Here is a 25,472-nt window from a genome sequence, read left to right as displayed (position 1 = left end):
AGGAGAGAGACAGGAGGGGTACTTCACTGAAGGAAGAGGGACCCCGTGGGAGTGAGCGGGGGATGGAGCACTCCAGCCATCCAGGCAGCAGCATAATGACCTCCTTCTCCGTCTTCCCACCTCAGCCTCCGCATCCTTGAACCCCTCACAGCTGTCACAATCAGCTTCTGTGGGCTTCTCTTTGATTGCGTGACTTCCCCCTCTCAGAAATCTGTGCCAATGCCCAATTACCTCTCAAGTCAAATTAACACTCTTAATCACAGGCTCTAAGCCCTTCACCCTCGGGTTTCCTGCACCTAATGGCGGTCCTCACTGTGCTCAGGCTTGCTGCTCTGGCTCCCAAGCTCTCTTTACCAGCCCCACCGCACCTCTAATGGTTTCTCCTTCTTTTCCTTTTCCTTTTTTTTTTTTCTCCTTTAAATGCTCCTTCCAAATAACCTTTTCAGTGTTCAGTTTTCCCCTTTCTGGTTTACCGACCAAGATGGCTTTAAAATTTCTCCCAATTTGACTAAACTTTAACCAGGTGATTTCCTGACTCTAGGACCCTCGCCTCCCTTTGCTTAGACCATTTGTAATGCTTGAGAAAACTTGTCATGGTAAATGCTTGCTTTCTCTGGCCCCTTTGAGATGCATATAAATCTTCTCCCCTCCTCTGTCTAGCCAGTTCCACAACCCAGGAAAGGTCTTTCTCAAGGACTTGGGAATCTTGTCTTTGAAGTGCAATCCCTGAAGGGATATAGCATTCCTATCTCTCCTCTCTGCACTGGAGTGGATTCCTAAGTTTGATAGGCACCAACCAGCATGCACAGATGGCCTAATGTGAGAGAAAAACATCTGTGAATCCAGGAATAACTTAATGTGCTCAACACATCCCATTGATCAATCCACCGTCCGGCCATGTCCTCCAGTATTCTTCCACTAGCTGAAACCAAGGCTTAAAAATTGGTCTGCATTTTGTTTCAGAAGAGTTGATTGAATTCAGCCTTACCATTTTCCCCATTACAATAAGTTGACTGAAATCACCTTTGCCTATTTAACTTCGTTCAGTATGATTTTTGTTTTATATAACCTGACTCCTTAGAGCTATAACTGACCGTATTCATATACAACAATACATTTCAGAAAAAAAAAAAATACATGTACTTTTCAAGTGTGAGGCTCTTGATGTTGCTAACCAGCCCTCTCAGTACAAAACTCTTCTGCACAGAAATTCTTGTTAAATCAAAGAAAGGATTTGGATAGTGACCATATAGGATTGAGCTCTCATCCTATGAAAATGATCATAGGCTTTCAAACATTCTGAAGACATATTTGAACACTTTTTTTTCAGTAGAAGAAAAAAAAGCTTGCTCTCTATTTTAAGCTCAGGGAAAAGATTTTCAAATCAGAAAACAGCATTGCCTTCCAAATGTACACATTGCTGATTTAAAAGGCAGGGTCATTTGGTCCATATGAATTTTGGTGCAGACGCGCAGTACAATTTAAATGGAATCCCAGATTTGGTTTCCAGTTACAAGGAATCCCTGTCCTGTTAGTAGAAAATATTAAACAGAAACAGAATGAAATTAAAGAGAGAGAGAGAGAGAGAGAGAGAGAGAAAATGCAATAAAATTAAACATGAACATTTTAAATGCAACATATACACATGAAATATACTTGTCAGATTATATTGTTTTTATTGATTTGTCAAGAGAAAGAACCAGAAATGCTTCTTTGCTGCATAGTTTCTTTAGATAAACTTGATAAACTTGGGGGAATATTATTATATTGAGTGTGGAAACATGGCTTTTTTTTTGTACTAGTGCCTGAACCCAGATTCTTACATAAGCTAGGTAAGTGCTCTACAACTGATCTCCATCCCCAATTGGAAGTGTATCTAACAGGAGTATGTATTTTATAAGATTGTCTTTTCTGGGGCTTGGGATATAGCTCAGTGGTAGAGCCCATGCTTCGCATACCAAGGGCCCTGGGTTCAATTTTCAGCACCAAAAAAAAAAAAAAAAAAAGTCTTTTGTAAGATTATATCAAGTTTCAGAATTTTTCTGTTAAGCTAGGGGAAAAGAAGTTCAATTGTTAAATAACTTAAATAAAAACAATGAAGATGTTCAACATTTGTTTTTCCTGCTATTTAATTCTGCCTGAACCATTCCTTGTCTTTTCTCAGTCAAGGAAAAGCTACTCTTTATTTATTTCCTTGAAAATAAAGGTTCCTTTGCTCTTGAGAGACAGAAGTTTTTCTTGACAATGCCGCGTTGCCTTGGGTATCACAACTGCTTTCAGTAGCCAGTCATTGGAAGAAAATATTTGCCAGGGACCCCAAAGAGATCCCTGCCTTCCCTTCCCTGGGAATATGAAAACTCAGACAATTAATTAATTAGCTTTTAACTTAATACCCTCTCCCCTCCATAATTTTGGACACACTATCACTGGGTTTTCTATAAGTATTAATATTTTGGATTCTAGGTATTGGTTGAAATGCAATGATTGTCACTTGAATAGGAAAAAAAAACATAAGATATTGATATAGTATCAGTTAATTTTCAGCATTTAGTGAAATCTTCAGAGCCTGTTCTTAAACTAAAGAAATAATACTGTTGATTACACTTAACATCTATTTGCATATGGATGTGAGAGTATACATTTTAGAACCACTTCTGAAAGTAGAAAGGGCAGATGGCAATTTTGAACTAATCTGCTAATCTCTTACATCAAGCCAAGATTACACAATTTTCTGTCATTATGTAAAATAGTCCCTTACAACTTGCAGATAGATACTGGTCTTTGGCCATGTTTATTAGACTTTTTTCATTTTTTTTTTTAAAGAACAAATGATTTAGAGTTAAAACTATGTCTGTGCTTTCTAGTTCCTACTAGTAATAAAGATGGAAAATTGATTTTGTAGATGCACTTCATTGTTTTAAAGTTAAGTAAAAATCATTCGAGCAGTGAACTGAACTATTCATGAATGAGCTTAATATTATAGACTGCAATTTATGTTCTGGGGTTTAACAGTTTTTGTGGTTGTTGTCATTTTCTTTTCCCCTTAAGTTATAAGACTATATGAGCAGCTAGACTTTATTGACACTCCCCCCACTCCTTTTTTTTTTTTTTTTTGAATTATCCACATGGTTTAAAACCTATGAAGGACGAAACTGTAGGAGTGAAATTCTCAATGGTTGGAGTGACCACCTGCCTCCTGCCATCACCCCATCTCCCCCTTTTGTCAGCCTTTTTAATTTCCTTTGCCTTTTCTTTTCTCTAACCATTCTGTGTTTAGTCCACCTAAGCCTGACTACTTTAGCTGTTCTGAGCCAGTCTTGATCTTGCCTGAGAGATGAAGTGCCAGGGTTTGAGCTAGCTCAGAAAGAAAAGTTAGACTTTAATTCCAAAGGAAGAGAACATCTTGTTCATGGGGAGGTGCAGTCATACAACAGGCCTCATCCCCAGGAACCGATGAGTCATGTTGCCCCCATTCCTTGACTACAGCTTGCCTTCTGCAGCCCCCCCACTGCTTGTCATATTTTATGAAACTGCCAGACAATTATTTTAAAGTCATAAAATTGGGGGAACATATTACTTAATTCTAAGAAATCCAGAATTTTCAAACAGAGATAATACTATATAACAGTATCCAGAGCTTGAATATATGTTTGTGTGTGTGTGTGTGTGTGTGTGTGTGTGTGTGTGTGTGTTGTTTTCTTCCTTGTAGAGAAGCTACTGATTTGAGAAATTAAAACGTTTCTGGACCAGGAGCTTGGTAAACTTGTAAGAGAAACATTTCTGGAATTCTAGAGTGCTCAAAAGCCCATTTCTTCTCACTGAGAATTGAATAAAAGCCTGTGAGGGCATTAACCCAGGCAGCCCCAGTCCCTGTAACAGAGATGTGCAAGTCATAGAGAAGATATTTTTATCAGGTTTTAAATCTGCTATAATAAATTACCCACAAATTTCATGGCTCTAAAGTATATACTATTATTGTCTTACAGTTCTGTCGGTCAAACATCCCACATGTGGTCTTGGTGGACTTGAATCAACATATGAGGCTGTGTTCCTTTTTGGAAATCTATTTGCCTTTTATAGCTTCTCCAGATTTCCCTGCTCTTCTTGACTCATGGACCCCTCCCTCCATCTTCAGAGCCTGCAGCATTGTGGGGAGGTTTTTTGACAATAAACTAATCACACACTATGACAATCTCTAATCTCCAAAACGCATGGCACATGCTTCATTAATGGCTTCTCACTATGAGCTACATATCACATATACAAGACCACCTGACAATGTTGCCCAGTTATTAGCACTCTAGCTAAAACTCCATATGTTTCTCTTGCATTTGGGGAAGTATGTCAGAGTGTATATGCCTAATATCACAATATTGCAAGAACATCTTTACACACATTGCTGCTTATATAAAGCCAATACTTTGTAAAATTCATTTTTTATTGGAAACAAATTACTTATCTAATAGTGGGCTAAGTTAGTCTGCCATGAAGGTTAAGTTCCAGTCTTATAAATAATCTCTAGAGACGGTCATACTGGTAGCATCTATAGATCTAGCAGAGTGTGATCCTTGCTTCTCATCGTCTTTATGAAAGGTATTGCAGCTTGGAACTGGTGAAAGGAGGTGGAATAGAAAGATCCTGTCTTGTTTATTTTGGATTCCAGCAAAAGCTCTCAAACTTTACAATCACTTGAAAGGCTTGTCAAAACACAGGTAACTGGGCCTCAACCTGAGTTTTTGATTCCATAGGTCGGAGAGGGAGCTGAGAATTTGGATTTCTATCAGGTTCCCAAGTGATGTTTTTGTTGAGAACCACCATTCCAGTATTTCAGTCTCAGACCTAAGAATCCAGTGAAACTGATTTTCTTTTTAGATACTTCTGAGACTTACTGCTAGTGACTCAGCTTTAGTTGACCTTCTGTGCCATTGCCAAAGTCACTTAATGCTTCTGTGTTTCTATATCACTGTCTGCAAGATGGAATATGTCCTCTAAGGCTTAACGATGCTTAGGCTCACATGAATAGTGCTATGGATTTGCAAGTATTTATTTTAAAGTATTATTTTGTAGACCTGGAAAATTCCCCAGAAAAGTTATGGGTAAGGCTCTATATAGAAATTGAAATCCCTCTTTGGCATTGAAATCATTCACTCTTGAGCATTGGCTTATTTGGGAAAAAAAAGTAAGCTTTTTTGTTATCTCTGCAAAGTTACAGTTAAAAATAATTTTTAAAGTCAAACTGTCACTAAATTCTAATGCCTCTTGGTGCACTTGGTCAAACTTTGAAACGTGTAAGGAACTTTTAAATGGTAAGTTAGGACAGTTTTCACTAATTTTTGAAGGTGGTAGATCTAAAAATTTAAAAGTATATAAAAAGGCTATATTAATTGTAATAAAGTTTCTTTCATTTGAACAAGAAATTTATTTGCTAAGAATATTACCTGACATTGAAAGATTCTTCGTGTCAGAGTCCCATATTGCTTATGTTCTATTTTATCTCCAAGGTCCCAGCCTCGACAAATGTTTCTCTCTGTCTTTAGAGTAATAACTCACAGAAGACTCAGGTTTTTTTTTTTTTTTTTTTTTTATCTGATGTTGGTGATAATGCAGCACCATCCTCTGCAAAATTACTTCAAAACCTTATTAAGATTCTATAGTGAAAATATTTGGGGGCAATGTGTGTCATTAGATACTTGAGATCTTATTCATTAAAATATATTTAGATCCTGCAAGGTTACACAAAGGAGAATTTTCAATGGATTTCTGCTCTTCCTAGAGCACAAGGGAAATCCTATGGCAAATAAACAAAACAAATAGCAATTAAAACAAAAAGAAAGAGGACTGAGTTACTTATAAAGTAGGGGAACTCCAGAAGCAAAAGTTAGGGTTGTCCACACAGAAACCTCTGCCAGTTTTGGGAGCAGAGACTAAGCCTTGGGTGAAAAGTGAGATGAATGTAATGAACCTGAAGAGAGAATGAATTAAAATAAATATTTAAAGAATCTCCCCCTGCAAAGAGGAAGCTACCCATAAAGCAGTGTAGAAAATGGAATAGATTAAAAATATGAACATTTAAAAAATTATGGAAGGCAGAATGAAAAGAACTAACATGCATCTAAGTTGAATCAATACCTAAAAACATAATGGACAAGAACATTTTCAAACTTGATAAAATACAAAAATTCACTAATATGGGAATCAGGATATTTCCCAAGCGGGATAACTAAAAATAAATCCATATCATGCAGATATTTAAGGAAAATTTTAGATATTAGTGACAAAGATCTTGATAAGAATCATAAAGCACATATAACTCATAAAGCAGTAACAAAGAGACCAACAACACTCTTTCCAACCTCAATAGTAATACCAGAGGATATATTTCTAATATGCTAATATTTCTACTATACTGAAACAACTATTTACTCAATGAAAGTAAATTTTAAGAACAAGAGCAAAATAAAGATATTTAAAGTAAATAAAAATAGGCAGATTTTTACCACTTCACTTATAAAGGAGATGTATATATTTAGTTGTAGATGGACACAATACCTTTATTTTCTTTCTTTCTTTTTTTCTTCTTTCTTTATTTTTAAAATTTATTCTAATTTGTTATATATGACAGCAGAATGCATTTCAATTCATATTACACATATGTAGCACAATTTTTCATATCTCTGTTTGTACACAATGTAGAGTCACACTATTCGTGTATTCATACATGTATTTAGAGTAATGATGCCCATCTCATTCCACTGTCTTTCTTGCCTCTTATCCCCCTACCCTTCCCTCCCCTTTGCCCTATCTAGAGTTTGTATACTCCTCCCATGCTCCCCGCCATCCCCATTATGAATTAGCATCCTTATATCAGAGAAAACATTTGGCATTCTTTTTTGGGGGATGGCTTACTTCAGTTAGCAACATATTTTCCAACTCCATCCATTTACCTGAAAATGCCATGATTTTATTCTCTTTTAATGATGAATAATATTCCATTGTGTATATATACTACATTTTCTTTATCCATTCATGTACTACAGGTCATCTAGATTGGTTCTACAGTTTAGCTATTGTGAATTGTGCTGCTATAAACATTGATGTAGCTGTGTCCCTTTAATATGCTGTTTTTAAGTCCTTTGGGTATAGATCCAGGAGTGAGATAGCTGGGTCAAATGGTGGTTCCATTCCCATTTTTTTCAAGAATCTCCATACTGCTTTCCATATTGTCTGCACCAATTTGCAGTCCCACCAAACATTAACCATATAAAGAAGAAGGATTTGGATTATAAGAAAAAATGATGATCAAGAAAAAAAAGAAAACAACAGCTACTTAAAGAAATCTATATTCTAAAAATCTGTATAAAATACTTATTTTAATAGCACTTAAGTTAAGAGTTAAAAAATAACTAAAAACAATAGCATATATGTCATGAAAGAGAGCTTTACATCAAATTATTCTGAAGTTCTTCTGATGTTGCTTTTAGGAGAAAAGTTTGCCTTTAGAATATTTTTTAATGTGTATAGTAAAATTTCAAGAATATCTATTAAAAAATAAAAATAGAACATATGACTTTTAAGCAAATTGTGGTTTCCTTACAAACAAAATATACAATTTTCACATAATTTTGAAATCAAATATTTATTTATGATATATACAATAAAGCACAATAAACTAATCACTTTAAAAAATAATATACATTGGAATTATCACAAGCACAGAACCAATTTCTTTACTAATTTTCTGCTACTGCATTTTTCCCCATAGATTTTAGCCTTATACTTCTTAATTGCCTCTTCATAAACACTGATTTAGAAATATTTGCATAAAAAGAATGGAAAGATAATAGAAAGGGAATCTGCAATGAGAAAATGCAAATAAACGAACCAACAAAGAAATCTATTATTTCATCTTTGATTAAGGAAAAGGAGATGATAGAGGGACAAATAAGTATGAAGTCAAAATAGTTGAAACAAATACAAATATATTAATAAAACTTTAGTTACTCTCACAAAATTGTTCAGTAACAAATCATTCCACAAAATCAGTAGATGAACACAAATAGCTTCCATGCCCACAGGTCTTGAGGTTTCTGAGGATTGATTGATTGGTGAACTGGGCTTAGCTGGCTAACCAAGGAACGTTGTTTTCATGGCTACAACAAAGAAATACACAAGCATAATTCAGTCCTGGACTGCATTTCAGCTGCTAGCATTCTACTTTCCCCAGTGAGTCCTATCGCCAATCCCAAGACTGGGGTCATAGGCAAATGTTCTCCTTCCATGATGTGAGAATAAAGACATAAATATTTATAAACAGCATTCCAGTATAAGTAGCAATGATTGTAATTAAATTCACAAGATGGTTATACTATAAATAAATATATATGAAATAAATTCCTCCATAATTTAACTATCACCAGTAAAAAGGAGAGATTATTGGATTGGATTTAAAAGGACTATAGAATCCCAGGGAGACTGATGGTAAGCGAAGGGGTGAAGGAGAAGAAGATAGCCAGGAACATACAGAACAAAATGAAAAAAGGAGTTTTTCTTTTTCCAAAATTTATTTGTTTATTTATTTATTAGTAAAACAAGGAATTTTTAATGTTTACTTTCAGGAATACTGCAGATGATATTCTATTGCTGGATTTGATGAAAATAATAATAATAATAATAATAATAAAAGCAAGCCAGCAAGTTGTGGTAACTGAATTAAAATTGAATAAATAAAACTTTAACCACAAAGAATTATTAAGGATAAAGCAGATCTTTATAAAATGACAAGAGTTTCCATTCATCAAAAGAATACAATTCTAAACTTGTAGGAATCTAACTAAGCAGCACCAAAATACAAAATGCAAAACAGGATGGAACTATAAAAAATTCCCTAGAGAAAAAGTTCACAAATTCCTCCTCTCTGGTTGTTTTCAGGACAGGCAGATTAAAACAAAAAAGTAATAATATGGAGGATTTGAACAAGTTTGATTTAACGGCATATGTAGAAGCATATTTCTAGCAACTAGAGAATGTACATTCTTTTCTATTACACATGAAATTTTACAAAGTAGTACTTTATACATTTCAATATAGACCTCAACACTATTAAGATAGAAGTCACTCATTAGGGGAAAAATTATAATTCTCATCCACTTGGAAATAACAAATACCTACAGCTGAATAATTATAAATAATATGCAATAACTAAAATACATTTCATGAATATATAGTTTTAATGCTTATCATAGAAAAGAAGAGAGGTTCAAAATGAATTTGCTGATTATTCAACTTAAGATTCTACAAAAAGAATCAACAAAGTATATCCAAGGAAAGTAGAAGATAGATATCAAATGAGAGGAATTGATAAAATAAAAGCAGATCAATGAATAAAAAATTAATTATCTAAAAAGACAAGTTTTTTCTTTTGTAGATAAACAAATGGCAGAATTTACCAAGCCAAAGAGACAAGGCACAAGAGAATATCATGAATAATTTTTAATTAAAAAATTGAAACAGATGAAATGGAAAGATTTGTAGAAAGCTATAACCTCTGAGAACCGATTCAATAAGAAATGGAAATGTAGACTGGCAGTTAAAAATCACTCCATCTTGAAAATAGCAAGTTCAGTTTTATCAGTGAATTCTTTAAATTTTTTAAGGAAAACAGATAGTTCGAACCTTATACAAACTCTTCCAGAGAACAGACAAAGAGGAATTATCCATAGCTTATTTTCCAATACAAGTATAATCTTTCTACCAAAAACACAGATAAGGACTCTATGTGAAAAGAAAATTACAGACCATTCTTACTCATGAACGTAAATGCCAAAATGAAAAACATAATATTAACAAACCAAATCCAGCAGCATGTAAAAAATGATAATGCATTATGATCAAGTTAAGTTTATCCCAGGAATGTAAAGGTATTTTTAACATCATAAAATCAATTGATATTTTTCACCACATTTGCAGATTAGAGAAATACTATTTGATCATCTCATTTGAAGCAGAAAATCATTTGGTATAATTGAACATCCATTTATGATTACTTTCCTTTCCAACCCAGCAATGTTAAGTATTTATCAAAACCTTACAGCAGAGTTCTTAATGGTGAATTTTGGAACTATTCCTTTCAAAATTAAGGACAAGACAATGATCTCCCCATCTATCTTCCTTTTCCACTTTGCACTGGAGTTTCTGGCTGATGCAATATATGAAAAAGAAATAAATATACATTTTGGAAAGAAAGTAACAGAACTGTTATCTACAAATAATATTTTTTTGTGGAGAAAATACAAAAAAAATAAAGACAATTTATTAATTAGGATTAAGATGAAAGAATTAGGAATGTGACCAACTGACATGAAACTGAATACAAAAATCAACTGCATTTCTAAACATGGGCAATGAATTTTAAAAAGCATCTTTCAAAAACCATTATCTTTAATACAGTAAAATTATAAAGTACTAACAAACAAGCTTAACAAAATATATGAAATGCCTGTATGGAGAAAATTGGAATACTTTATTGAAATACATTTAAGAAAATAAATAAATGCAGATAGGACCCCATGTTCAGGGTTAGGAAGGCTCAATGTTGCTAAGATGTCAATTTTCTCTGAATTAAATGAGAGTTTCAGGGCAAATCCAATCAAACTCCCAAAAGGGGTTTTGAGGTACCTGACTAGCTTATGATAATATTTGAATAGAAGATGAGGGGTCAAGAAGAGCCTGAATACTCCTGATGAATAAGAATAAGGTTAAAAGAATTGCCCTACCAGCTACCAGATCTACTATTAAGTTAAGTTAATTAAGAGACTGGTATTAGAGCAAGTTTAAAAATCGATCAGTGAAATAGCTCAGAAATAGACTTCTTCATTTATAGAAATAAGGAAGAATCTTATAATTTGTATAGCACTAATTATTTTTTCATAGAGTAAAAAGAGATATCTCATACACAAAAATTATTTCTGGATAAACTAAGTATACTATGAATGGTTAAACTTTGCAAAGAAGAGATAAATTTAAAAGAAAATTTTTATGACTTCAGGAAGAAAAGTTTTTATATAAAAAAGATGAAGTGAATGAGGAAAAAAATTATGAATTAAACTGCAGATTTAAGCTTCCTTAACTGCAATTTCAAAATCTATAATACCACAAAATATGAATGATTATTATGATATTCAACCTTAATTTGTGGCAAAAACAAACATGGAACTATTTCTAGTGTTTCCTAAATGTGAATATTCACTCATTTTGCCCTGGGATATATTAGTGAATTTGACTATAGAATTCTCTCTAGACTCTGTTAGGCGTATCATAATATATAAGATATGCCCTATACAATCTTTCTGGAATTAAAAAAAAAAATTATGGTCCTAAGAGTTTTCCATAAGGAATTGTGCACATGAATATTAAGAATGAGAAACATATGCATTATTGTGCATATGTTAATTAGCTCTTGTAATTCCACAATGTATACATATTTCAAAATATGTTGTACAGGATAAGTATGTACTATTTTTTTATTTGTCAATTAAGAATGAATTAAAAAAATAATGAGAAACACTATTCCTGAGTGGTGATGGGGAGGCAAGAGAAACTAGCGGACTACATGGGTACTTTGCTAATAATATTCAGCTAAAAGGCTTAGGGGGTTATAATTTTATTTTGCTTTATAATTTACATCTATCTTACATATATTGAGTGTGTTATATATTAAATAATACGTTTAAAATATGGATGGAATATCTTAATTCTTCTCTGTTTTTTCATTGTTTATAAACAAGTAATTTTTTTTTTTCTTCTCACAAAATTGATTTCACGGTTCACTAATGTTAAAAGCTACTTTTTAAAAAAGCTGCCCTGGAACAACCTAGCCCAAGAGCCCCAGGAGACTGGAATAAGAATATCAGACGTCCCTATTCCTAAGCGTTGAAGTGGTTGGTGCTTAAATGGATGGGTTGTCTTCGTGTTATAAACAGGGTGAATTGATTTTATCCGAAACGAAAACATTCTTCCTCATCACCGTGAAGGTTTTGCTTTATTTCTTCCCCTTTCAGATATGTACTAAGCATCCCATAGGTAATTTCACCTCTTCCAAAGTCTATTATGCCTCGTGTTGTGAATTTCATGCCATCATGAAAAATAGGCATTGCACAGTGAAAAACAGCACTGAGCAGGAGAGGGAGAAAAGCCCTGCAAGCGGCTAACGCGATCTAGTTGGACAGCGGATCCCGGCGCCGGGTCGCCTGCTGCAGGTTGGAGCCCGGAGACCGGGAACGCGGAAGCTCCAGCCCAGCTCACCCGCAGCAGCCCGCCCCCCAGCCGCCTGTCATCGCCCAGGGCATTCGGCTCCCTCGCATCTCCTGGGTGTTAATTTAGCAGAACATTCTTCCTGCTGGCGAACCAAAGAAATCTGAACACACTGGAGACGAGACTTCAAAGAGACTGGAGAGCTATTTCAGCAACTCTAGTCTCAACTCCCTGAGACTCTTGGGGGCACGTGCACTCCCAAAGTGTAGGCACCCATTTGGAGTTTGGGATTTTTTGCCCAAAACATCAGGGATTGTTCTTATCGCAGGAATCTCTAGTTTCGTGGCTGGAAAGTAAAAGGAATTTCAGCAGACAGGCCCTCGGGCATCGGAGATTCCACAAGATGGGGACATTCTCACAGGAAAGTAGCCCTCGGAAAGGGGAAATGATCCTGTTAGCCCAAGCGGCTAGGGTCGTTTTTTTTTTTTTTTTTTTTTTTTTTCCTTTTTGCAAGGGAAGAAGAGATTAGCCAGCCGGCAGATGCTCTTGAGCTTATTCATAGATTTACTGTAGGAAATAAAGCCTTATTCAGATGAAATCTGTCCAGCTCTTTTTGAAAGGGTCAAAATATTTTTCATGATTTGCAATAATCTGCTTTTAAAAAACAAGTTAATATTTTGTGCTTCTTTTAAAAATTAATAAGCTGACTTGAAAATCAATAGATATAAATGTTGATCATGAAAGAACTAAAACTCTTTTGCCTATTAGTCACTACCTAATAAATTCTCCAGCTTCGATAGATTCTAGCATATTTTATTTAGATCTGTATGGATTTACATTATCACTTCATGGATGCTTCTAGAGGGTCCTTCTCTATATCACCCCTGAAATATATTTAAGGCTCCATTAGTAAGAGTTCCAGGTTTTACAGGTTAAACTCCCAGCAGCTCTGTTTTACTAAACTAAATGACCTGATTAAAATTGCTTAAACTTTTTTTGAAGTTTTCTCTTCTGTAAAATAGGATACCATAAAAGGCATTTGATTTTGTAGGATTGTCATAGGAATTAAACAAACTCTGATGGATGAATAAGAGGGCGTTGAATTGTTAGCTATCATTATTAACCATTAATATAATTAATAATATTAATAATATTGACTTCAAAAATATTACCAATGTCTTAACCATTACTGTTATTTGTCCATAAGCAAAACATTTAGAAATTTTTGATGTTTTTCCACAATGCCAGATTCTTCTTATTCTTTTGATAAAACATCTCTTTGTGTAAGTTTTGCAAGAAAAAAAAATTGGGCCTTTTTTTTTTTTTTAGAGTAACTAGTGGAATGACGCCAGTAGGAAAAAAAATACTATTAAATTTTCCTTTTTAATTTATCACTGAAATTATTAGCAGTTACCTTTGTTGTTTTGGGCCATATGAATTTTGAAAAAAACAGTTTGTACAAAGGAACACAGTCTATTAGCAGAAGCAACCTATATTTCTTTCTGCTTCAGTGAGAAAGTAAAGATCTGTTCCCAAACCAATCCCATCTTAAAGAGAGTAGCTTGTTCTATACATTTTTTTTTTTTTTTAGTAGTTAAGCTCGTAGGAAATTTTCATTTGACTGAAAGGGTGTCTCAACAACTAAAACTATAAAAAATTTGAAAACTTCTTACTTAGTCTACATTTCTCCTTAAACAGATGGGAAAACTGAGGAGCTCAGAGGTGACATAGCTTGTTAACAATAGGGGATATGCCCTAGAAGGAACAGAACAAAGAATTAACTAACAATTATTTTTAGGTGTTTTCTGTTCTTTATCTTGAGTATGTATGGAATGCCAAGGTAAAAGCACTTTCCCCTGTTATTTCCATAAATTATAGAGAACATTGTTTCTTTTAAATGAATTTTTGTCTGATATTTAATACATAAAATGACATGTCTCATCCTTATGTGAATTATTTTCTTTAATCTTTGAACAACCTTCTATGTAGTTTTTTTTTTAATTCTCATTTTACAGATGAAGAATATGAGGCCCTCAGTCAACCCAGTTAAGGGTGAAACTGTGAGTTAAACCCAGCCTGACAGGCTGCAAAATATATGCTTTTTATTAGTCCTGTACTGAGAGAAAGACCACATAGGTCTTACTACCTGTGTTATTAGTAGTGAAGTTATAGCTTGAATCTTCCCATAGTCCAACGATTAAAATAAAATATTATTATAATGAAAACAAAAGCAAGTGGTGAGAAACAAGTAACTGAAAAATAAATATAATGTAAGATACAAAACATCTTGCTCATAGGAATGACTTAGTGATGGGGCATTCAATACTATATTTTCCTAATAGGAAAAACCTTTTTTATTCTCTTTTACATCCTATCAAATAAGCCATTGCCGACTCCATCACACATCTTTGTGAAGGACCAGCCAGATACTATCTAAACCAGGTTTTTGCAGCAAAAGGCTCTTTTGCAGGGATAAGTTTCTAGCCCTTGCCATCCCAATGATTTTCTTCTCTTCCTAGAAACAAATGGAATTAACAAATCATAACTCCATCTACAGCTCTAGAGTTAGTCACATTAAGAATATTGTGCACATTTCCCAGAAGATATATTTTACATCTTGTAGCAAATGAACCATGTAATTCTTAAGATTTTCCAGTGAGAAGTTTCTCTCAAGTTGCAGCTTGCTGTTTAATGTTGTTATTAGAAAAAAAAGGTACCTAATTATTGCATTCATCCTATAAAACATAATAAAATTTTGAGGTTAACAGAGTAATTAATTTCTAACCTAGAAAATGCTATGCAGTTGAATCAGAACCCTCATGCCTAAAGCAGTCAGTAGGTGTAGACAAAATACAGTGTCTGCATCCCCTCAAAAGAGGGGTAGTATTGATCTTCTCAAGCTTTTACCATCTTGAGCAACTGATGACTGTGAAAAGCCCTAACTCCCTCATTACCATCTCACAGGTTTTTCCCTCTCCAGCTTATAGAATAGACTTTCTCCTGAACATTTTTCTGCAATCTTTAAGTTAGCTTAAGTATCCATTGAAGCTAATGTGATCCATGTTATATTTTCATTAAAAAAAAATAAAAGGGAGGCATTTCCGTTGCACAAATAGATAATAAGTACTCAATTACAGAGAGGAAATATCGCCAGACGAAATGATGTGCTAATCCTCAGATGTGCACCCAGAGTTAGGAGGCAATCCAGCCTGAGAGCTTTGGATCAGACTCACAGTTTTGTGTCACATCTTCTATACCAGGGACTAATAACCACTATAAATGGGACAGGGGATTATAGAATATAAGGAACTCAGAATGTCTCTTCCCAAATTGTGCACAAATTTCTCTCAATTCTCTGAAATCTCTTCTGAGTCTCCTCTGTCCAAGTACTGGTGCCTGAGGGCTGCACTTACTGAACAAATTCCATTTGATATGGTAAATAAGACCCTTTCTCCTTTTAGGAATAGGTTATAGTCAGTGAAATTATTTTTCTCTGTAATTGACAGCACTGCAGTGGTGTGCTTCTTAAGTAATTAGCCTGCCAGTTATATAAGTATTTAGACTTTGTTAGGAGCAAGGACTCAACAAGATACTTTTCATTGATAATAACTTCAATATAGGAAATGGTTAATTTTTCTTTCCCCCGACCCCAGGTTTACTGAGGTATAATTGACAAATAAAGATTGCATATGTTTAAAGCATACAATGATATATTTACATATTGTGAAACAATTGCTGCAATCAAGCTATTTAAAACATCCATCACCTTACTTAGTTACCTATTTTTTGTCATTAAAACACTTAAGATCTACTCGCTTAGCAAATTAATTTTTCTAGAAAATAAATGTGGTTATTAACTTTAATGTTCCTTATGTTTGGAAAGATAAATATGTTTTCAGTTTTCAAGGTTCAGTTAGAAAGAGACTATTCAAGGGATTTTCAAAAGGTTGTCGAGCTCAATTTCCTCCAGGGAACACAGCCATAACTTCATCCAGCATTTAAAAAGTAAGCAGATTAAAGATGAAAAAAAGCAGTAGATAGATTTTAAGATCCTTTTGTTACAGCATGAAATTGCTGCTATATTTGGCACACCCATAAGGAAATTGCCATTCATGCACAAAGAAGGGCAGTTTATCTAGTTTGTTCATTTTAGGCACTGGAATCCTAACCACAGTGATGATTGAAATCAGGTACTTGAATTCCATCTATAATAAGATCCAAGGGTTCTTCTATTATGAATTTCATCAAGATAACTAAATGAGATTGGCTGAACCAGCACTGAGCAATGAACTCTATACAAGATGGACACATTTAGCAGGCAGCATAGCTACAAATAATAAACAGTAGAGCTCTGATAGCAACTTCCAGTCATTTCTCAATAAGAATTCATGAAATTAAAGCCAGATAAGGCCAAGGAACATGTTGTTCTCATTCCTGTCTTTCTAATTTATCTACTATTTCTCTCTCTACTGGTCTTTCTCAGCATCACATTTCAGGCGGTGGAATTGCACTCCATAGACGTGCACCTATCCGTCTTGCTTGCTACCATATCCACAGCAGCTATCACTGTACCTGAAACTCATTCAGTTTCCAAGTAGCAAATCTAGTGAATGAGCAGAGTCCTTTAATGGATTCAGGACCCTTCTTGCCTTTCTGGCTACAGATCCCCATTGCTATAGCCTTGGCTCTTCTCTGGTGACCTCCTATCATTTCTTAGCTGATTTGGATATTGGGGTGGTGGGGGTGGTGGAATGATTTTTTTTTTTTTTTTAGTTACTCTTTTCTGGTTATTTAAAAAGCAACACCATGTGACATTAATACAGTTCACTGAAGAAAAGAATAAAGTTTATTATGTTTTGAAAATATACCAAAGTATTAAAGAAAAAGATATCACCTATGATTTCACTGCCCACAAATAAACACTTAGTATTTTAGATTTCTGACGAGCAATTCATATTTTAGAGTTTTCTTGTTATTTATGTGTACATAATACAGATTTGACTCAGCTAATATTATAATTTTAAGACTTTAACATCACATTGCATTTCCCTGAGTGGTTGTTTTCTATTCAAATCAATGGGTTTTCAAATATTTTTCTTTTTTCATAGCGCTGGGGATTGAACCCCAGGCCTCCTGTAAGCTAGGCAAACACTCTAGCACTAAGCTGTATCTCCAGCTCAGTGTTTTTAAAATAAGTGGCTTTGGTATTTTATATTTAATTCATTGTAGGAATTTGCATAATGATTTTGACCATTCTCTATTTGACCTAATTGTTTTCTTTGCTGTTGTAAACAATGCTTTAACTAGAATCTCTGAACTGATACTTCTGTATTCCTCTTATAATATTTACTTAGGATAAATTCCCAGAAATGGAAATAATATTTTAAAGAAGATCGACACTGCTACCCTTCTCCCCAGAAAGATTGCACCAATTTACATTGGTTGGGGGCATTTCTTTCACTTGAGATTAGCTGGTAGCTAAAATGGGAAATGAAAGAGGATTCACTGCAGCACAAAAGTTATGAGCCTGGGTTGCTCTGCTCATCCCTCTCATACATCTTCTTCGTTTGCAGCAGCCTGGGGTTGTGGTAGTTCACCCTTTCATGCCCATTGTTGCTAGGCTTTGACTTTTTTTTTTTTTAAGTTTAAGATCTTCCCTCTATTTTTTTCCCCCTAGAAATCACTGGTTCCAAGACCATAGTATTACAGTTTTAACATTTTGCCTCTTTTTGGCTGCTTGGGACTTACTTCTTTACCAAAGTGCACAAGGGCTATATAATCAAATTCAGACAGGGACATAGTTAAATTGCCTGAGTCAACATTTGTGCCTAGAAAGTTACTGGGGCTGTAATTTATTGTGTGTGCTTAGAGAAAATGCACATTTACTCTTTTTAAATGTCATCCAATGTCATGTGTTAAGTAGACTAAAGCAGACCATATGCATCAATAATCAAGTGAAGTAGGAGTGATAATTGGCAAAGTTCAAATTCACACAATATGAGTTTGCAAAAATGTTAACCAATTAAAGCTTAGAGTCCCATGCCATATCATAAGAACAAAGAGTACTGAGTGCTTCCAAGCTTATTGTTGTCTAAAATAATAGATGAAACTATGCTGTGCATAGATTAAATTTACTCCCAGGATAGAGCAACAACGTGTCTGTATCCCAGTGTACATCCATAGTTTCTAGTGTCCCTTGATATACATCACAAAATAGTTTGAATAGATGGCATTAAATACATAGTCAAATTAACTATTTTTAACATGAGAGTCAGAGGCATGTCATGTTTTACTTTTTAAAATTTCTTGTCTTTTCCACTGATGATATTTTTCAGATGCACAAGTATGCAGAGGTGAAATTGGTACTTCTGATGAGGGGCAGAATCACAGGGCATAGAATCATGGAACTGAAAACTGATTCTGGGGGCCATAGAGTTCATAAAATAATTTTCGGATTACAACGATGCTTCACTAGAGTTTGGATAGTTTTAATTGTTTTCAGGCAATTCACTGTTCAACCAATATTTACTGACTGTTTGGTATTTGCTTAGGTGCTATTCCAGGTCCAGTGATAGAACAATGAACACAAAATATATTTGTTCTTGCCCTTGTACTGCTTGCCACCTAGTCTGGGAAGAGATGCTAATCACATAATTATATAAACAAATGCATAAATGAAACTGTGGAGAGGGATTTAACTCTTCTGGGGTTGGGGAAAATTTCCTGAGAACTTGGTATTTTGGTTGAAAATGGAGAAAAATGTAGGCATCCCAGTTCATTTGGGCTGCTATAACAAATAGCTTAGACTGGGTCATTTATAAACAATAAAAATTTATCTCTTGCAGTTCTGGAGGCTGAGAAGTCCAAGATTGAGTTACCAGCAGATTTGGTGTCTGATGAGATCTTGTTTCAAGGATTGTACATTCTTTCCATGTTGGAATAGGGTAAAAAGGGGGCCAAAGAGCTTGTTGGAACCTATTTGCTAAGGGTGCTAATCCTATTCATGCAGGTGGAGCACTCATAATTTAATAATTTACCAAAGACCCTACTTCTTCATACTGTCTATCATCTTGGTTATGAGGTCCCAACATATGTGACCTCCTAGGTCATGTTACCTATACTGATTTATTTGTGGTGGGAATGGAACCCAGGGCTTCATATATGGGAGGCAACATTCTACCACTGGGCTACATTCCTAACCCTAAACTTATCTATTTTTAGTATTTTTTAAGAGAAATAGGGAGACACTGAAGGATCCATCAAGGGAGTAATTGTCAATTTTTTAATTTGAAAAGATTACTGTAGTTTTGGCATTAAAACAGATTAAAAAGGTTCAGGGTAATGGAGACCAATCAGAATACCATGGCATTGATCTAGGAAAGAGTTCATGGTAATTTAGACTAAAGTGCGGTGGTATAGATGGAGAAAATTGGACAATGTTGAGGGATATTTAGGATAGAAGAATAACAGAATTTGATGAGAATTTGGAATGTAGAGAGAAAGTGAGGTGTCAATAAAAACATGTCAGCTTCTGGTTTAAGTAATTTCATGGATGATGGTCCCCTGCCTGAGTTTAAAAAATATGAAAAATGATCTCATTGTAAAGAATATTTTGTATTTTGGTTTTGGACTTTTTAAAAAAATATATTTGAACTCTTCTGGAGGAGATGTGTAGATAGTTGAATACGGTACTCTGACGCTTGGAGTAAACCTGTGGGTTGGAGATACACACTTGCCAGTCATGTGGATATTGGATGATAAGACTGTAGATGCAGATGGAGTTACCAGGATGAGAGTTCAAGTGGGTGAAAGGACAATAAGTCCTAGGTTTAAACAGCTATATTCAAGAGGTGCTCTTGTCTCCTGCATCATTAGATAATGAAGCTTATGAGCTTTATTCCTAGACTTTCACCTCTTTTCATCTATCAAGACATCACAGTCTTTCCTGTGGGAGGGGGTAGTTAATGGTGTCAGATAATGTTAAAAAAATCAAATAAAAACTGGAAAATGTTAGTTGAGTAAAATGTTATTACAGACATCTGTTCCTTTATTGAGAGTCGTTTCAGAGAAACCATATGACCACATGATAGACTGGGTTAAGCAGAGCAGTGAATAAGGGAAACATGAAGTCCAGACAATTAGAAAAATCTGTCTGTAAGAGACGAAGAGAATGGGATTGTAGTTGGAGAATAATAAGGAACTGGTGGACATTTTTTTAAAAAATTTTATTTTAATAGTAGAAATTTTACTGTGTAAAACTCAGTAGAAAAGTCCAATGATGCGGAGAGATGTTGGATATACAGGAGAGAGGAAAGCTCATCAGAAGCACAAGTTTCTTAGTCATTAAGAAAAGCATTGAGCCCACAACACAGGTGGTAGAAAATTTAGGTTTAGCTAGGAAAATATTTTTTTTTTTTTAAAAAAAAGGTGTTTTATATTTCTTAGAAAAAAAAATTAGGCTAATTGAAAATATAGTTGTGTGATTGATTGATGTCAAGGACAAGAAGTAAATCCTACCCGATGGTTTCTGCTCTCTTTGAAAAAATTCCTACACTTTTATGAAAGAGTGATTTGCAGAGGTTGAGAGATGAAGAGAGTGGTTTGAGAGAGTGGAAAACTTTTGACATAGTCATTGAGGTAAGTACAGGAGTGACTGAGCCAAAGAAAGTTGATGAGATTCTCAGGCAGTGCAGAGGGGCCATCTGAGGCTGGTGATTACAGGTTCACAATGGAGCCAATCTGGCCTATTGTGTGATCTCTGGCGGCACTCAGCTGCCAGGCAGGAGGCATCCAGAGAGCAGATAGTCATACACATTCATCTCTGGGGTTTCCTGAGAGGAGAGTAAGGAATAAAGTAGAAAGGCAATGAAATTTATAGTACTGAGAAGAGTATTATTGAAACAATGGAAAGAGTAAATCTAAATAATCTCAGAAGACATATAAAGAAGAAAGAGGGAGATAAGTTAGGAGGAAGTAAACAAAGCATTCAACTGGAGGAAGTCAAAAGCAGTAGTTACAAATGCCAAGCAGAGAGGGCAAGAGATGGTGGTCAAAGAATTATTTAAATCTATTTGAGTCATCGTTTTGGACACAGAACAATCTAAAGCAAGATTGTACTCATTGGAGATGCAGATATTCAGAAACCGAGGGGCCAAGGTCATCCAGAGGGTCTTGGGCAGCACTCAAGGATGGTGTTTTGGGAATAGAGGGGAAGATTATAAGCCAGAAAGCTATTTCCTTAGTGACCTTCAGACACTGATCCTGACTTCAGAAAGGGCAGCATTTAAGAGGTGGAGAGCTTGATGTAATTGATGATGTGCTCAATGTATAAATACTCAAAAGAATGTTTTTTTTTCTTTTTTTTTTCATTTCATTTTCTTTTTCTTCCCTGCTTTTATCTTTCTTTCCTTTCCTCCCCTTTCCCCACCTCTCCCCCTTTTTTTAAAGAGACAAAGGAAACAGTAATTTGAAAGTAGCAGTGGAGAGCAATAACACCATCCCTACTGCTTGGATTGAGAAAGTATGGGATATGAGAAGATAGAAAGTTATTCCTTGAGATAACTTGAGAGCCTTCTAAGATGAGAGTCTGGTGGAGATCCAGCAGAAGGTAGATGGAGCAATTAGAGAAGAGAAAGATACAGAGGAATTAACTAACTATGGACTAATAATTCTTGAGGGCCCACTGGATATTGGGATCAAAGAGAGGGACTGGGTCAGGGACATAGAGGTAAGTACTGCAAGGGGTTGGAGTGCTCAGTGGATTCCACCAATACTCATCACCATAGCTCTGGGTGTGAGGTTTTCTTTATGGCTAGTACATTATTCAAGGCCTGCCTTTGGTATAAATTAATACAAAAGTTCTATTCCTTTTTCTTTAATTGCACGGTTACATCAAATTATAATTGCTAGCATTTGTATTTTCTACTTAGTGATTCCAGTCCACAGGAACTCCTCAAAACAACAACAAAAAATTGTCTTGTATGTATTTCTTGGATGAAGTTGAGTGCCTGTCATGTAGTATGTGGACTCTGACTAGATGAGAGTAAATGAATAGTACTGCTATTCTGTGTTTGTGTATGGGCCTCTGTGCTTAGAGGTGGTTATGGTTTAGATGTGGTGTCCCCCAAAAGCTCACATGTGAGACAATGCAAAAAACATTTGAAAGAGAAATGATTGAGTTATAGACTTAAGCTCATCAGTGAATTAATCCCTGATGGGATTAACTAGGTGGTGATTGAAGTTGTAGGGTGTGGCAGGAGGAGGAGAGAATTGGGCTGTAGTTTTGGGTATATATTTTGTATCTGAAGAGTGGACTCTCTCTCTCTCTCTCTCTCTCTCTCTCTCTCTCTCTCTCTCTCTCTCTCTCCTTACTGATCAACATGTGAGCTGCTTCCCTCTGCCACTCTCTCCTACCATGATGTGAAGCCTCACCTTGAGCCCCAAGGAATGGAGCCGGCCTTCTATGGTATAAGACCTTTGAAACCACTAGCCCTCAAGTAAACTCTTCCTCCTCTACAGCTGTGCTGAAAGGCAGGAAGACCACTTGGCCTGCAACAAACAAGGCCACAGAGGTGGAGCTTCACAAGCCCTTTGGAGAGAAGGATGCCTCCCCTACAGATGTGCTGGTTGGGACATTTAGTCACAGCAATAAAAAAGCTGACTAAAACAGAGGTGTTTAGAGGGCAGTTTGTCTTCCAGGTAGAAATATGGAACCTGTATGCTGAGGCCACCATTCTTACAACAACGTTGTAGAGAAAAAAAAATAAATTGAGGAGAAATATTCAGGAAGGGACCATTCCAACGAAACAAACTTCAAGATGGGCTTTGCTTTGGAAGAAGCTGAGGGATGACAGGGACTTGGGACAGATATTTAGCTAGACGTTGGAAGGAGAACAAGATGCTCGCATTCTTTAAACTTTTTGATTGTCTATTTCCCAGACTAAAAAAATCTCACTCTAGAAATTCCATATTTCAGTAGTTCGCTGGAATTTTATGAGATAAAGTAAAATTGACTGAATTTTGGGCCTTCATAGCAATCTTTTGAGGAAAATAGTGCTAACTCATTTTATGAAATAGGAAACTGAGGTTCAGGGAGGTCCAGTAATTTTTTTTTTGATTTCTGTCCAACCTACGCGGCAGAGCTAAACTCAATGCCAAGTTTTGTGACTTTTGTAGTGTTGACAACCTCTTAGACATGCAGCTCTTGGAATCATACAGATCCTGTCCCACATACCACAGTCCTTTCCCAATATCCCTATCTACGTCCTACACAGTGAATCCAAAATTGCCTCTATAAAGATACATTGGCAGGGTTCTGGAAATGTGGATTTGATAGCTTAGCTTTGAAATGAGCAATAGTGACAACTACATCACTTTGATTATTTCCTGACTATTCCCATATGTTGAAGATTCTTCCTTGCAAAAAGTATATGGGGAATTTCCAATGACTCCTTTAAGGGAATTTTGGATGACAGTTTAATGTTGCAACTAATATTTGGGGGGAATATAATTAAATTAAAGGCTTAATTCTTTCCCTGCCACAGTTATGCAATATATTGACTAGATACTTACTTCTGAACTCAAAATATCAAGAACAGATATACAGATGTTCTTATTGAACAACTGCAATCCGTGGGGGGCAATTTCTTAGTAAAAATGTATTTTTGCATCCTTGAATTAAGACCTTTTAAATATTACACAAGAATGTGTTTCCATTTACATCATAAAAGGCATTTATAGAAATTCCTTGTTTGACATTTTCTTGTCCTTTTCCTTTTATTTTCCCTAGAGTATAAGCTTCCTTTTTCTAAGGAGGGTTCCATATACCCACATTTAAAAACTACATTTGCTATTTCTTTTTATAATCCTGCTTTTCTTTTGTATTTTGATAACTGAATACTTTGTTCTTCTTTCCATGGGATTTACCTACATAGAATACTGTCCCTCAATGTAATCCTGCTTTAAAAAATTCTTTTAGACAATTCTGAAAGTTTCTAGTGGTCCAAAGAACTAATTTAAAATTTCATGATAACAATCTAGCACAAAAAATTGTGGAGACAATACCTTTGGATGAAATGCACCCCAAAGAACTGGCTGCAAGACTTATTTTAGGCAGGACATTATTCAATGGCAGCTTTAATGTAGAAATAGCATAGTTCCTGAGTAAAGTCTCAGATTAGCCTGATTTGTATTTGAGTTCATCTAAGAAACAGAAGAGTTGAGTCTACTTATCAGCTTCCAACTTTTCTATATATTGCTCCCACCCATCATTCAATGTGGCTAAAGTCTGGACTGTCCCCACCTGACCCAAGTATTGAGAGGTGAATTATGGAATGATACCATTGAGTTCACATTGTTGGTGTGCCTGTGGGAAATAAAGGCTTAGTGAAGCACAAAGAGAGCTCATACTCCCACTTCTTTATTTCAGTGCCCTTTCTAATATTTATCTGTCTGGATGCATAGCCTAAGGAACAGTTTGTACTATAATGTAGTTTCTAAGTTGTGATATAAATAAGACAAAAGATGGAATGCTTCTGCTTTGTCAAATGAACACTCTCTCAAAGACTTCTTTGCCTATTTATTTAACTTATCTCTGATTGACAACTGACTTTTAAACCTTAAATTTTGCTACAATCCATTTTCCTTTAGCTTTTGGGGTTTTAAAGAAAAATTGCTGGCTGGGCACTGTGGTATATACCTGTAGTTCCAGTGACTCCAGAGGCTGAGGCAGGAGGATTGCAAGTTCAAAGTCACCCTCAGCAACTTGGAGAGGCCGTAACTTAGTGAGACTCTGTGTCTCAGAATAATTTTTTGTTTAAGAGAGAGAGAGAGAGAATTTTTTTAATATTTATTTTTTAGTTTTTGGTGGACACAACATCTTTATTTTTATATGGTGCTGAGGATAGAACCCAGAGCCCCGTGCATGCCAGGCGAGCACTACCGCTTGAGCCACATCCCCAGCCCAGAATAAAAATTTTAAAAGGAGTTTAGGGATGTGGTTCAGTGATTAAGCACCCCTGCCCCCCAACACACACATGTACACAAAAGAACAATTGCTGAAGTTGTCTAAAGTGATTATATCCTTAATGTCTGACAATGCATATTTTTTGAAAGTTAGATTTGGCCTGAGAAAACTAGTAGTGTGCTTAGAAAAGTACATATTTTCATAGAAATCAAAATCTATAAAAGCCTTCATTCAGACCATTCCTGTCCACTAAGTGAAC

The sequence above is a fragment of the Urocitellus parryii genome, chromosome 3 (genome assembly GCF_045843805.1).
Source record: "Urocitellus parryii isolate mUroPar1 chromosome 3, mUroPar1.hap1, whole genome shotgun sequence".
NCBI classification, from domain to species: domain Eukaryota; kingdom Metazoa; phylum Chordata; class Mammalia; order Rodentia; family Sciuridae; genus Urocitellus; species Urocitellus parryii.
This window is presented reverse-complemented; position numbering follows the sequence as displayed.